This window comes from Hemiscyllium ocellatum, chromosome 5, assembly GCF_020745735.1.
Source record: "Hemiscyllium ocellatum isolate sHemOce1 chromosome 5, sHemOce1.pat.X.cur, whole genome shotgun sequence".
Taxonomy (NCBI): Eukaryota; Metazoa; Chordata; class Chondrichthyes; order Orectolobiformes; family Hemiscylliidae; genus Hemiscyllium; species Hemiscyllium ocellatum.
Window position 1 is genome coordinate 138,677,431 of NC_083405.1, and position 13,500 is coordinate 138,690,930.

At 45.7% G+C, this 13,500-nt stretch overlaps 1 protein-coding gene across 5 annotated transcripts in view; it reads right to left on the reverse strand.

Annotated features, from left to right (window-relative positions):
* ppp1r16a (protein phosphatase 1, regulatory subunit 16A) overlaps positions 1 to 13,500 on the reverse strand; it is an 84,196-nt gene that overhangs the window by 37,708 nt on the left and 32,988 nt on the right. The window contains exon 2 of one of the 5 annotated variants that reach the window (XM_060825258.1): positions 9,995 to 10,043. The exons of the other annotated variants lie outside the window; for them this stretch is intronic. The gene's annotated coding sequence lies outside the window, so the exon portion shown is untranslated. The remainder of the gene's footprint in view (positions 1 to 9,994; positions 10,044 to 13,500) is intronic. 5 annotated transcript variants of the gene reach the window in all.

Sequence of the window (13,500 nt, forward strand, 5' to 3'; positions counted from 1 at the left end):
GCAGCAGATACACAGGAACGCCATCCCCTGCAAGTTCTCCTCCGAGCCACTCACCATCCTGACTCGGAAATATATCGCCTTCCCTTCACTGTCACTGGGTCAGAATCCTGGAATTCCCTCCATCAGGGCATTGTGGGTCAACCCACAGCACATGGACTGCAGCTCAGGACAGCAGCTCACCCCCACCTTCTTAACGGGTAACTAGAGATGGGCGATAAATGACCCCCTATCCTGTGAATTAATTTAAAAATTTGGTGAAAGAACAAACTGTCAGCTTGATGAAAATCAGAAGTCAGGATTGCCAAGGTTTATTTGGAGTAAGGACTGTCGCTGTCAGGAGGGCTGGAGGGAGCACACGCAGGTCACAAGGTCAGAACTTCATATCACTCAAGGAACAACACCTGAAGAAACACATTCTTTTAGAATTCAAAATAACACTAATACATTTATTAGTGTATTTCTAGGATAATATAGTAAACAGCCTTGGCTGAAAAATCTTCACACAAGAGGGTGGCATGGTGGGGCTGCCTCACAGCACCAGGGACCCAGGTTCAATTCCAGCCCCAGGCCACTATCTATGTGGAGTTTGCACGTTCTCCCCGTGTCTGTGTGGGTTTCCTCCGGGTGCTCCGGTTTTCTCCCACACACCAAAGATGTGCAGGTTAGGTGAATTGGCCATGCTAAATTGCCCGTAGTGTCCAGGGATGTGCAGGTTAGGTGAATTGGCTATGCTAAATTGCCCGTAGTGTCCAGGGATGTGCAGGTTAGGTGAATTGGCCATGCTAAATTGCCCGTAGTGTTCAGGGATGTGTGGGTTAGGTGCATTAGTCAGGGCAAATGTACAGTAATAGGGAAATAGGTCTGGGTGGGTTACTCTTCAGAGGGTCGGTGTGAAGTTATTGGGCCACATGGCCTGTTTCCACACAATAGGGATTCTATGATTCTATGACAATATCAGGCCAAGAGAAAAAAAACCCTGCAGAAGCTGGAATCGGAAATACACAGGCAAGTGGCTGGGTGAATACAGCAAGCCAAGCAGCATTGGGAGGTGGAGGAGGCAATGGTTTAGGTGTAACTCTTCTTCAGGGCTGGGGGTGGGGATAGAGGGAGCCGCAGTTAAAGGGGGTGGCGGGGACAGGGTGGTGAAGACAGGTAGAGGGTACGACCTGGTTGGTCAATGGGAGGAATGAATCTGGTAGGATGAGGTGTTGTTCCTACAATGTGCAGTTTGGTTCGTTGTGGTAATGGAGGAAAGGGAGTGGGATGGGGAATTAAAGTGGGTGGGGACTGGGAGGTCCGATCAGCCCCTGCGGGCCTGGCTGTGATTCTCAGCAAACCGTTCCCTAAGGTAATGTTTGGTCTCCCCGATGTACAGAAGACCACATCAGGAGCTCCACATACAGGAAACTAGGTTGGACGAGAGGCAGGTGAACCTCTGTCTCACCTGGGCAGACAGTTTAGGGCCCTGGATGGAGGTGGGGAGGTGGTGCCAGCAGGTTTTACCTCTTTTCCACTTAGAGAGGAAGGTACCGAGGTTTCGGTGGGGAGACTGGCGCAAACCAAGGACTGTCAAAGGGAATGGTCACTGCGGAAGGCAAAGAGGGGTGGGGAGGGGAAGATATTCTTGGTGGTGGGGTCTAGTTGGAGTTGGTGAAAGTGTTTAAGGATGATGTGTGGATGCAGAGACTGGTGGGGTGGTAGGGGAGGACAAGAAGTGGGGGGGGAGGTTTAGAACAGTAGAATGGGAAATCGAGGTGGTGCAGTGGAGGGCTGTCTGGATGACGGTGTTTTGCGGGGGGGGGTGTGAAAAAGCACTTTGTTCTAAATGAGCAGATATCTGCGATGCTCGCGAGTGGAATGTCTCCTCGTCCAAGCAGATGCGGCGGAGGTGGAGGAATTGGGAGAATGGGATGGAGTTCTTGCAGGATACTGGGTGGGAGAAGGTGTAGTTCCAGGTCATTGTGAGGGTCTGTAGATCCGTCCGGAAACCGTCGCCAGAGATGGAAATGGTGAGGTCAAGAAGGGGGAAGGAGGTGTCTGAGATGGACCAAGTGAATTTGAGGGCAGGGTGGAAGTTGTGGGTGAAGTCGAAGAACTGCTCCAGTTCAGCCTGGAGTGGTGCAGGATGCTGCACTGATGCAGTCATTGATATATCAAGCCAAGACAGCCGAGGATAGAAACCTGCTCAATATGGCATTATCACGGAGACCCAGGTAACAATCTGGGGAGCTGGGTTCAAATCCTGCCATGGCAGCTGGTGGAATTTGAATTCAAGAAACAATGAAATCTGGATTTAAGAGCCTAATGATGGCCATGAATCCATTGGCGATTGTTGGAAAACCCCATCTGGGTCACTAATGTCCTTCAGGGAAGGAAACTGCCATCCTCACCTGGTTAGGCCTACACGTGACTCCAGAGCCACAGCAGTGTGGCTGACTCACTGCCCAGAGGGCAGTTAAATGTTGGCTTAGTCAGAGTCACCCCCATCCTGTGAATGAATAAAAAAACAAATAGTCCCATCATTAATCTTGGAGTGGCTCGGATGTCAAACGACAGGACAGAGTACAGGAGAGCGCGAGAGCGAGCTTAGTGACATTGTGTAAAAGCAACCATCTCTCCCTCAATGTCAGCAAAACAAAGGAGCTGGCCATCGACTTTCAGAAGCGGGATGGAGGACATGCCCGTCTGTAGCAATGGAGCAGAGGTGGTGGTGGTCGAGAGCTCCAGGAATAAAGATCCCCAATGATCCAACCTGGCCCATCCACACCGACACTACAACAAAAAAAAGCACACCACTAGCTCGACTTCCTCACGAGGCTAAGGAAACTAGGAGTGTCTACAAAGGCTCTTACCAAATTTATATCGATGCACCACAGAAAGCAACCTCTCCGGATGGATCACAGCTTGGTAAGGCAACTGCTCTGCCCAGGAGATTACAGAGAGGGGTGAACCCAGGTCAGTCCGTCAGGATAACCAGCCTTCCATCCAATGACTCCGTCTACACTTCCCACTGCCTCGGGAAAGCAGCCAATGTCATTCATAGACCCCTCCCAGCCCGGTTAGACTCTCTTCCACTCTCTTCCACAGGGCAGAAGATACAAACGTTTGAGAACATGTACCAATAGATTTAAGAACAGCTCTTTTTCCTCACTGTTATCAGACTTATGAACAGACCTCTCGTATATTAGAGTTGATCTTTCTCTGCACCTTCTCTGTAGCTGTAACACAATATCCTCTATTCTGTTCCATTGCAGTGGTTAGTACTGCTGCCTCAGCGCCGGGGACCCGGGTTCAATTCCCACCTCAGGCGACTGACTGTGTGGAGTTTGCACATTCTCCCAGTGTCTGCGTGGGTTTCCTCTGGGTGCTCCGGTTTCCTCCCACAGTCCAAAAATGTGCAGGTTAGTTGAATTGGCCATGCTAAATTGCCCATAGTGTAGGTAGCAGGGATAAACGTAGGGGAATGTGTCTGGGTGGGTGCGCTTCGGAGGGTCGGTGTGGACTTGTTGGGCCAAAGGGCCTGTTTCCACACTAAGTAATCTAAAAAAAAAGCATTGCCCTGATGTATTTATGTGGGGTATGATTTGTCTGGTTAGCACGGAAGACAATATTTTTCACTGTAACTCGGTACATGTGACAATAAGAAATCCAATCAATTTGAATGGCAGAGCAAGTTTGAAGGGCCGAATGGACTACTCCTATTTTGTATGTTTGTTAGTTTGGGTTTGGAATTTTCTACCTCAAAGCAGTGGAAGCTGGGTTACTGAATATATTCGAGGTGGAGTTACAGATTGAATATTGAAAAGGAAGGCAGAGGTTAAGGGGGATGGCAGTCTGGAGAGCTGGAACGCACTGCCTGAAAGGTTGGATCTGGAACTTGGATCTAATTGAAGCAGTTTTGAATGTTCGCCTGTGTTGCCACTGCTTCCAGGGCAATGGACCATGACATGAAAACTGGGCTTCATCTTTTTTGACTGGCGTGAACATGGGCTACCGTGTGTGTTGCTAATTCCCAAGTCCTTAAAATGCAGCCAAGACCAGAAGCTAACTTTACTGAATTGTCAATCAGTATCAAGGTGGCAAATGGCTTACTCCAGAGCCATTCTGGTCACACAGAGTTATGGAGAATATTTCAGTTACAATGGATAATTTGGAGAAGATTGAGAGTGCGATTTGTTAGGAGGTGCTCATAGTGACGGGGGGGGGGAGGGGAGAGAGAACAGGAAAGGGCAGACAGGGAAAAACATTTTTAAATCGGAGTTGACAACCAGGGGATGTTGATCGAAACTGAAAGGCAAAAGACGAAGAAAAATAATATTGAAAACAATTCTGCAGAAAGTGCCTGAGACCATTGTGGAGGCAGGTACAATGTTGGTTTTAAAATAAAAATTGATATTTAAGTTCGGAGAAAAAAAACTGGGAACTAACTCAGCCACAGGAGATCTACTCTCCGGACCAGCTGCACTGGCCAGCAGTGAAATTACAAAACTCTGACCCCTCTACATGAACAGATTTGTTCAGTGAGACAGCTCATTCAGTCAACAGCTATTTGGCCAAAACAAAACCTTAAACTGTCTCTTTTCCTGCTGGCTGGGTTGTAGCCTCACCTTAGATACATCCAAATGTACATGGTCACAAAACCAGCAAGAAATAGGCAGAGAGGGGAAAGGTGATGTTGGGGCTGATTAAGAAACTGGTACCAGGTATAAGAGAAAATGCTGATGAAAGATAGACTGTACCCAATACATTCATAAACTTGGATTGATCTTTAGTTCAATATAATAATTAAAATTCTGATTTGCTAATATTACTATCACTGTATGGAAACAACTTTCATTGGTAAGGACAGTGAAAAGATTTAAATTAGATTAGATTCCCTCCAGCCCAACCAGTCCACACCTACTCTCTGAAGAGTAACCCACCCAGACCCATTTCCCTCTGATTAATGTACCTAACACTATCGGCAGTTTAGCACGGCCAATTCACCTGGCCTACATATGTTTGGACTGTGGGAGGAAATCAGAGCACCCAGAGGAAACCCACACAGATACAGGGAGAGTGTGCAAACTCCACACAGTCACCTGAGGCTGGAATTGAACCTGGAAGCGCTGGTGCTGTGAGGCTGTAGTGCTAACCACTGAGCCACCGTGCCACCCTATAGGAGTGCTGGAATAATGAATTGCAAGGGAGTTGGTTAATCTAAAAGCATGAAGAAATAACCTGCTCTTTCATTAAACAGAAATTGCCTTGAAAGAATGAGGCAGCCAGGACAGTGGACATCTTTAGATGGGGTTTTATAAGAGTTCAGATCATAAAAGTATGGTCTACAAACTCAGGCTGATTAATTAGGTACGTGTCTTACATAGGGCTGGAGGGGAGTGAGGTAACCTGACATCACAATCGGAGCACAAAGCTGGTCACAAGGAGCCCCTCACAACCAACTGTCTCATTGCATCATTGGACAGCATTAGCAAGGCCAGCACAGAGTGAAAGGAGGGCAGCTGAGCCATGCCACCGCGCAGAGCACACCGTACCAGGAATAGCCGCAGGCGACGTCCCAGAAAGCGATTGCAGTATAAACTGACGAGATTACACGCGACACACCACAACTGTTTCGAGAGCAGATGGCAAACTGCGTAAGTGATACAAATTCCAAAGCTGGAGCTTCACAGGGAATGACCAAAAGGCAAGTGACAAAGGCGAAGGGGGACCACCGCATGTGCTGCAGCCGTCTACCCCAGTTTGTGGATTGGACGGAACCAGCTACCTCCAGGAGGACCACACAACATCCAAATGCTTTCTCAGATAGCCATCTCGCAAAGTTACCAGCAGTGTTTCCACCTCACTGCTAAACAGCTCAAACAATTCCATCAAGACATGGCAAGACTGGTGTTCGATTGAATACTCTAGAAATGGTTTCTCCCCGTGGAACTGTTATACACTCCGTATTTAACTGCTATACAGCAGTAACTTCTCACCATCATGGGTAACGTGCTAAATATTTTGCTGTCATTGCTTAACTGTTTCCAAGAATAAAGGCAAGATTCCCACAAACAGTGCTTCCTTTGTGATGAATACTGAGTGTCAAAGTAGCAATGTTAACTTTACATTATTATCTGTACGTACAGACTTCCGATAACACGACAGATAAACCAGACAAGTCTGCTCACATGGCTTTGTTAGAAGTAAACATTTTTAAAAAACTAAAAATGGCATACTGAGTTTAGAGTTAGGGCCTGTGTAGTCACAGACGACTGTGTCCGAAGAGCCATGGAGGAACTGTGTAGTAGTGGAGGCCCGCGGTATGGTTACAAATACAAAGAACTGCTAGGCCCAGCTCCAGTCACAGAGAATAAGAAATGGCCACACAGTCTCGCAACCTCTGTCCTTCCCCCTTCCAAACTGATCAGGAAACATCAAACGGCAGCAATTGGCTACTCTAAATCCAAATGACCTCCAGACCTGACAAGATAGTCTCTGACAGAGAAAGGTCAAAGAATCGATGTCATGAAGTATTGTTCCAAAAGATCAAACCTCCATTGCACACATTTCGGAGTCCAAAGCTGTATAATCCTGTATTAGATTGGTAAAATAGTATGCTTCTCCTCAGATTTCAATGGTGCCCAACTGGACAAATGTCAGGATTATGGAGTTTTCTTACTTCCTGTAAAACAGACAAGATTCTAAAATAAACTATCAAAAGGGTCTCAAAGGACACAAAGCAGATCCAATGGGTACAAAGTAGTGGGGATTGGCCAGGTTCAGAACAGCAGTGAGGGGTCCCAGAAAATAACCCAGAAAAGTTAGGGGGGTGGGCAGTTTTCATACTGAAACCAATAACGTCAGAAAGATTAAGGAAGAGATCCTGCTAAGGCAGTATTAGGGGTTAACTGAAAAGATAACCAGACTCACAAACAGATCAGCACAAGTACAGAGACCAGCAGGATCAATAGGTGTCTCCCAGAGTGTCCCACTTTAGTATCGACGGAACAGACTATACCTGGACCAAGTGAGACTAAGAATTACTTCAGTATAAATCAGAGTTTGAACAAATAGCATTGGGGGGGTAGAGAATGCTAGAAGTGATGGAAAACCAAAATCTGGAAGACAACAATGGATTTGGTGGACAAAAAGAACAGAAACGACTGGCCTAGCAGCAACCTGCTCACTGGCATGGATATTCTATTCAGGTTCCACCAGGTTTATTCAGCTGCTGATCTCATTATACCTTTGGTTCAAACAGAACTACAGGGGGTGAGGGGAGAGTGACAGCCCTTGATATCAAGGCTGCACTGACAGACTGTAGCATCAAGGAGCCTGAGCAAAACTGGAGTCAATGGGAAATGGGGAAAAACTCAGCTGGTTGGAGCTATACTTGGCACAAGGGAAGATGGTTGTGGTTGGGAGGTCAGTAATCTCAGCTCCAGGACACCACCTAGGCTCAATCATCTTTAGCTGCTTCAGCAATGACCTCCCCTCAATCACAAGGTCAGAAGTGGGGATGTTCGCTGATGACTGCGCATTCACAATTCTTCAGATTCTAAAACAGTTGATATCCAGATGCAGCAAGATCTGGACAATGCCCGATTTGAGCTGGCAAATGGCAAGTATCATTCATGCCACACAAAGACCAGGCAATGACTATCTCCAACAAGATGGAATCTAACTACTTTTTAATATTCAATGTCATTATCACCACTGATTCCCCACTATCAACACTGTAAAGACTGCATCGTTTTACGAGATTCCTTGTCATAGAGTCAGAGACGTACAGCATGGAAACAGACCCTTCGGTCCAACCCACCCATGCACGACGTTTACATTTTCCAGCCTCTGACCTGCTCTTGTAGCCACAGTATTTAGGCAGCTGGTGCATTTCAGTTTCTGGTTTATGGTACATGACAAGATATGACAAAGGACAGATGATTGATCACTCAGGTTTGTATAAAACCAGGAACAGGAACCTATTACATGCTGTTCAAATTGGGGTAAATCTAACAAAAGGGGAATTAGGAACTTTTTAAATAATAATTTGACTGTTTTTCTAATCAATGTGTTCAAATATGTTATTATAAACCTCTGGAGCAGGTGGACTTGAACTGAGACTCCTTGGTCCAAGGGTAGGGATGGGAATTAGAATTCAGTGTATTTGAACAGTACAGTTTATCAGCAATATTTAAAACAAGTAGTTTATAGAGGAAATTTGAAGAGGGAATGGAGATGTTTTGTTCAGACCATGGAGATTATTAACTTTCGATAACGATGGATGTTTAGGATTGCAAAAAGACATCAATGGTGTGGTAAGGTGGACAGAACTGAATAAATTATTGTGGCCCCAGCACTGTCTACATCACCACCGACCTTTGTGTCATCGCCAAACGTACTAGCCCACCCATCTACTTCTTCAACCAAGTCATTTATAAAAACTACGAACACAAGAGGCCCAAGAACAGATCCCTGTGGGACACCACTGCTCACCAAGCTCCACGCGGAAAACTTCCCATCTACTACCACTCGCTGTCTTCTTTCGGCCAGCCAAATCCCCCTGTATCCCATACCTCCTAACTTTCTGAATGAAGCTACCATGGGGAACCTCATCAAATGCCTTTCTGAAATCCATACACACCACATCCATCGCTCAACCTTATCTCATGAACTTGTCTCGGCACATCCTCAGAGAACTCAATAAGGCTCGCGAGACTTATACAATTAATGGTAGGGCTCTGGGTAGAGTTATAGAACAGAGAGACCGAGAGGCTCAGATACATCATTCTCTGAAAGCTGTGTCACAGGTTAAGGAGGCGTTTAATATTATTGCCTTCACTGGAACTCCTATACTCAAGTCAGAGCAATGTTATGTTGAGGTTGAACAGAATGTTGGTGAGTAGAGGGTGTGGAGTGCTGGAAAAGCACAGCAGGTCATGCAGCATCTGAGGAGCAGGGGAATCGACGTTCCGGGCAGGAGCCCTTCATCAGGAAGTTGGTGAGGCCTCTTCTGAAGTACTGTGTCCAATTCTAGTCACCACGCTATTAGGAGGGTATTATTAAATTGGAGAGGGTTCAAAAAAGATTTAGCATGATACTGCTAGGAATAGATGTTTGAGTTATAAAGATAGGCTGGGACTTTTTCCACTGGAGCGTGGGAGATGGAGGGTGACCTTATTGAGGTTTAGACAATAATGAGGGGCATGGATAAGGTGAAGAGCCACAGTCTTTTCCCTAAGGTGGGCAAGTCCAAAATTAGGCAGAGTGCTTTTAAAGTGAGGGAAAGATTTTAAAAAGGATGAGGCGCAATTTTTTTTTGTTTACAGAGAGTGGTTCATGTGTGGAATGAACGCCCAGAGGAAGTGGTAGATGCAGGCATAGGTAAGACATTTAAAAGACATTTGGATAAGTTCATGACTAGGAAAGGTTTGTCACAGCAACATATTCAACACTCACTGTCGGAAAGGAACTAATGCCATAAGCCCCAACCTCAAACCGGATTATTCATTCACAGAATATCTAGGCCAGCATTTATTGTCCATCCCTAATTACCCAGAGGGCAGTTAAGAGTCACCCACATTGCAGTAACATGTAGGCCAGACCAGGTAAGAATGGCAGATTCCCTTCTCTAAAGGACATCAGTGCCCCAGATGGGTTTTTCCAACAATCAATGGATTCCTGGTGATCGTTAGATTAACAGTGTAGTGACAATACCACTAGCTGGCCCCAGAAATACACAATCGCCCTCCCTTCATCACACTGCAGTGCAGCTGAGGGAGCTGCATGCTCCAATGAAGCCAGCACTACACAAGGTCCCCCTCATAATGTGCTGTATTATTGCACTGTCTGGATGCTAGTGTTGCCTGGCACAGTCCAGCAAACTGAAGAGCAGGCAACTGAGCCACGCCACATCAACAAGTTAACAAAAACTGCAAACGCCGTGGGAGAAATATGTAGAGTAGACATTACCGGTGACAGTGGTAGCAACATAATGCAGCAGGAAACATACCTCAAGATTTACCAGTGCTGTCCATAGAAGGGACTCTCCAAATCTGATCCTATATGGAGATGGCAATAATGAAAGTGTTACAGTCATGTTACAAAGTAAGGCTGGGTGACCAAATGGAGCAGCTGTCACCTGTCTGTGTTTCCACGTTGGCTGCTACAGAACTATCACACCAAAGCAATATATTTCAGAGTTGTGCAGAGTGGTTTTGCTCCCTTGTTAAGTCACCAGGAGTACACTCCAACCTACTGTTAAACAGCTCAAAACTATTCTTCAAACACAATGCAAGACTGGAAGATTAATTGTACTGTTATGAGTTCCACTTCAAGTGATTAAAAAATTATGGAAATATTTTGCCTGGCTTTATAATTATAATTATAATGAAAAATGTGCTAAACACCTTTCTGCCATTATGTATGGCTAATCAGGGGTAGGATTCAAATTCCGTATCATACCCCATTCCATGCACAAGGGAAAATTCTCCCTGGATTCCCATGCCACTATTTGGGATTCCCATCTCAACCAACAGGGCAGAATGGATTATCTGGTCACTACCACAGTGCTGTGTGTGAACTGGTTACTGGGCTTCCTATACTGCAACAAGCACTACTCTTCAGAAGACCTTTGTGGCCTGAGAAAAGACTTTGTGATGCCTCGTTATTTTAAAACGGGTGATAATAAAGGCAGATTTTATTTAAGTTACACACTATTATAAATAGACAAGGAGTATTGAGCACATCCAGTTTCATCAATTGACTCAGAGTCATACAGCACTGAAACAGACCCCTCAGTCAACCATAATCCTGAGCTAAACCATTCCCTCCTGCCTGCACTTGGCTCGTATCCCTCCAAACATTTCTTACTCCCGTACCTAACTGAACGTCTTTTAAATGTTGCAACTATAGCCACATACATCACTTGTAGTTCACTCCACATTTGAACCACTCTTTAAAAAAAAGGATGCCCCTCAACATTTTCAAAATCTTTTTCCTCTCACCTTAAAAATATTCCCCGAGTCTTGGAGCCCCCACCCTAGGGAAAAGACACTTGCCATTCACCTTATCTATTATACCCCTCGTGATCTTATAAACCTCAGCCTCTTACGCTCCAGTGTAAGATATCCAGCTTCTCCTTAAAACTCAAACCCTCCAATTCCTGGCAAATTGCTGAATCCTCTCCAGCTTAATAATGTTCTTCCTATAACAGGGCGACTAGAACCAGACACAGTACTCCAGAAGAGGTCTCACCAATGTCCTGTACTATCTCAACATGACACCCCAACTCCTAGACTCAAAAGGACTGAGCAATGAAGGCAAACATGCTAAACGCCTTCTTAACCACCCTGCCCTACCTGTGATGCAAACCTCAAAAAGAATTATGTATATAAACCCCTAAGTTGCTCTGCTCTACCGCACCACCCAAGGCCCTACTTTTAATTGTACAAGCCCTGCCTTTGTTTGTTTTACCAAAATGCAAAACTTTGCATTTATCCAAATACTCCGCAGAGGTTCAAGATGGCAGCTTACCCCCGCCAGACACTGACAATAAGTGCTGATCTTGCAAATAAAAACCCTACATCCAGCTTTAAACTTTAGTCATTTGGTGTAGGTATACCCTCAGCACTGTTAGGGAGGGAATTACAGGATTTTGACCCAGTGATACTAAAGGAACAGCAAGATATTTTGAAGGCTGGATGGGGAGTGGCTTGGATGGTAATGTTCTGGATGGAGGTGGTCACGGGTTAGGAAGGTGCTGTCTAAGGGGCCTTGGGTGAGTTAATACGATATATCTTGTACATTGCACACTCTGCCGCTGTACAGCAATAGCTAAGATTTGAATATCAGAGGAGACGGTTTTGTCAAAGGGATCGTCAAAAACACACATAAGATCATGATCTAAATATTACCAGTTGCTGCATCTGGAAAGGGTATAAGAGGTGGAGGATTTACAGTTGAGAAACAGAAACCAGACATTGCATCAGGATCGGAGTGTGCTGGTCAATTTATTGTGACCGGAATATCATGGGATTGTGAACATGGAAGCGACAAGCAGTGGGGAGAAATGGTACATGCGTGCGTGTGTGGATGAGGTTTCAGCCCATCATCTGGCCTGTCAAGACAAATGCAGTGGAAAAAGTGAGGTCTGCAGATGCTGGAGATCAGAGCTGAAAATGTGTTGCTGGTTAAAGCACAGCAGGTTAGGCAGCATCCAAGGAACAGGAAATTCGACATTTCGGACATAAGCCCTTCATCAGGAATCGATGAAGGGCTTATGCCCGAAACATCAAATTTCCTGTTCCTTGGATGCTGCCTGACCTGCTGCGCTTTAACCAGCAACACATTTTCAGCCAAGACAAATGCAGTTACAACAGAGAGAAGCAGTGGTCGTGCAGAGACTGTGGGACAGGATTCAGATCCCCACGGGAGCTGCAAACACTGGATTCAGCAGATCATCAGCTGCAGGGGTGGTGGTGCCCAGAGTGGGGATTCTTGGCAGCGTAGGCACCCAGAGCAGGAACTCCTGGCTGCAGTGGGCCACAAGTAGACTCTCGACAGGGTCGTTGCTGCTGTATGCGAAGCAGGGACTCCTTGAGGCCTCGGACACCTTGCAGAAGCCCTGGAGCTGTGCATGAAGACCCATTATACAGAAGATGAACTCTATTTATGTAATTTTTAAAAAACTTCTTTTTGCAGCTCAAAGCGGTGCCAGATTGTGACAACAAAACACTTTTCACTGTATTGTTCTAGATGTAGGTGACGATAAATAACTCCATGTACATCAGTGGTGAAGGGAGTGAAATGTTGCAGATAGTGGATTGGGGGCTAACTGAACAGATGCTTTGCCCTGGATGGCATTAAGCTTCTTGAGTGTTACTGAAAATACGTTCATTTAGCCAAACGGAGAGTGATCCATTATTAAAGTGTCCGAAGGAAGGAAACTGGATGGACCACCCCACTTCAACCAAGGCACTGGAAACATCAACCGGCAAACCCGTCTTCAATAACATCTGTTACACTTTCAGGATCATACCTTCCAACATCCCAGGCACTGCTGTCACAATCCCGGGATATGTCCTGTCCCACTGGGTAGGACAGACCCAACACAGCTCTCAGTGATATACAGTCATGACAGCTTTTCCCCTGGGAGCCCTCAACACCGAGTCCAGATCTGTTAAGTCACATGGCATCAGTCAAACACAGAGCAAGGAAACCTCCTACTGACTCCCACTCATAACTGGGTCTGTGGCAGGTGGTGGGACAGCCAGCTAGAGGGAAAAGCAGAGTTGGTCTCATCCTGACCAATGCTCCTGCCACATATCCACCTATCGGTCAAACCCGCATTGATTTTCATTGTTTGTTTATATTGTTTAACATCAATTTTGATTTTGAGCATTAAACGGTGAAGAGCAATTTAGTTAAAAAGAAACAAAACTGTTTGTGAAGGTCAGGCCTCAAAGTGAATTACAGAATGGTTCTTCATCAAAGAATTCCATTGAAGCTTTGTCTCCA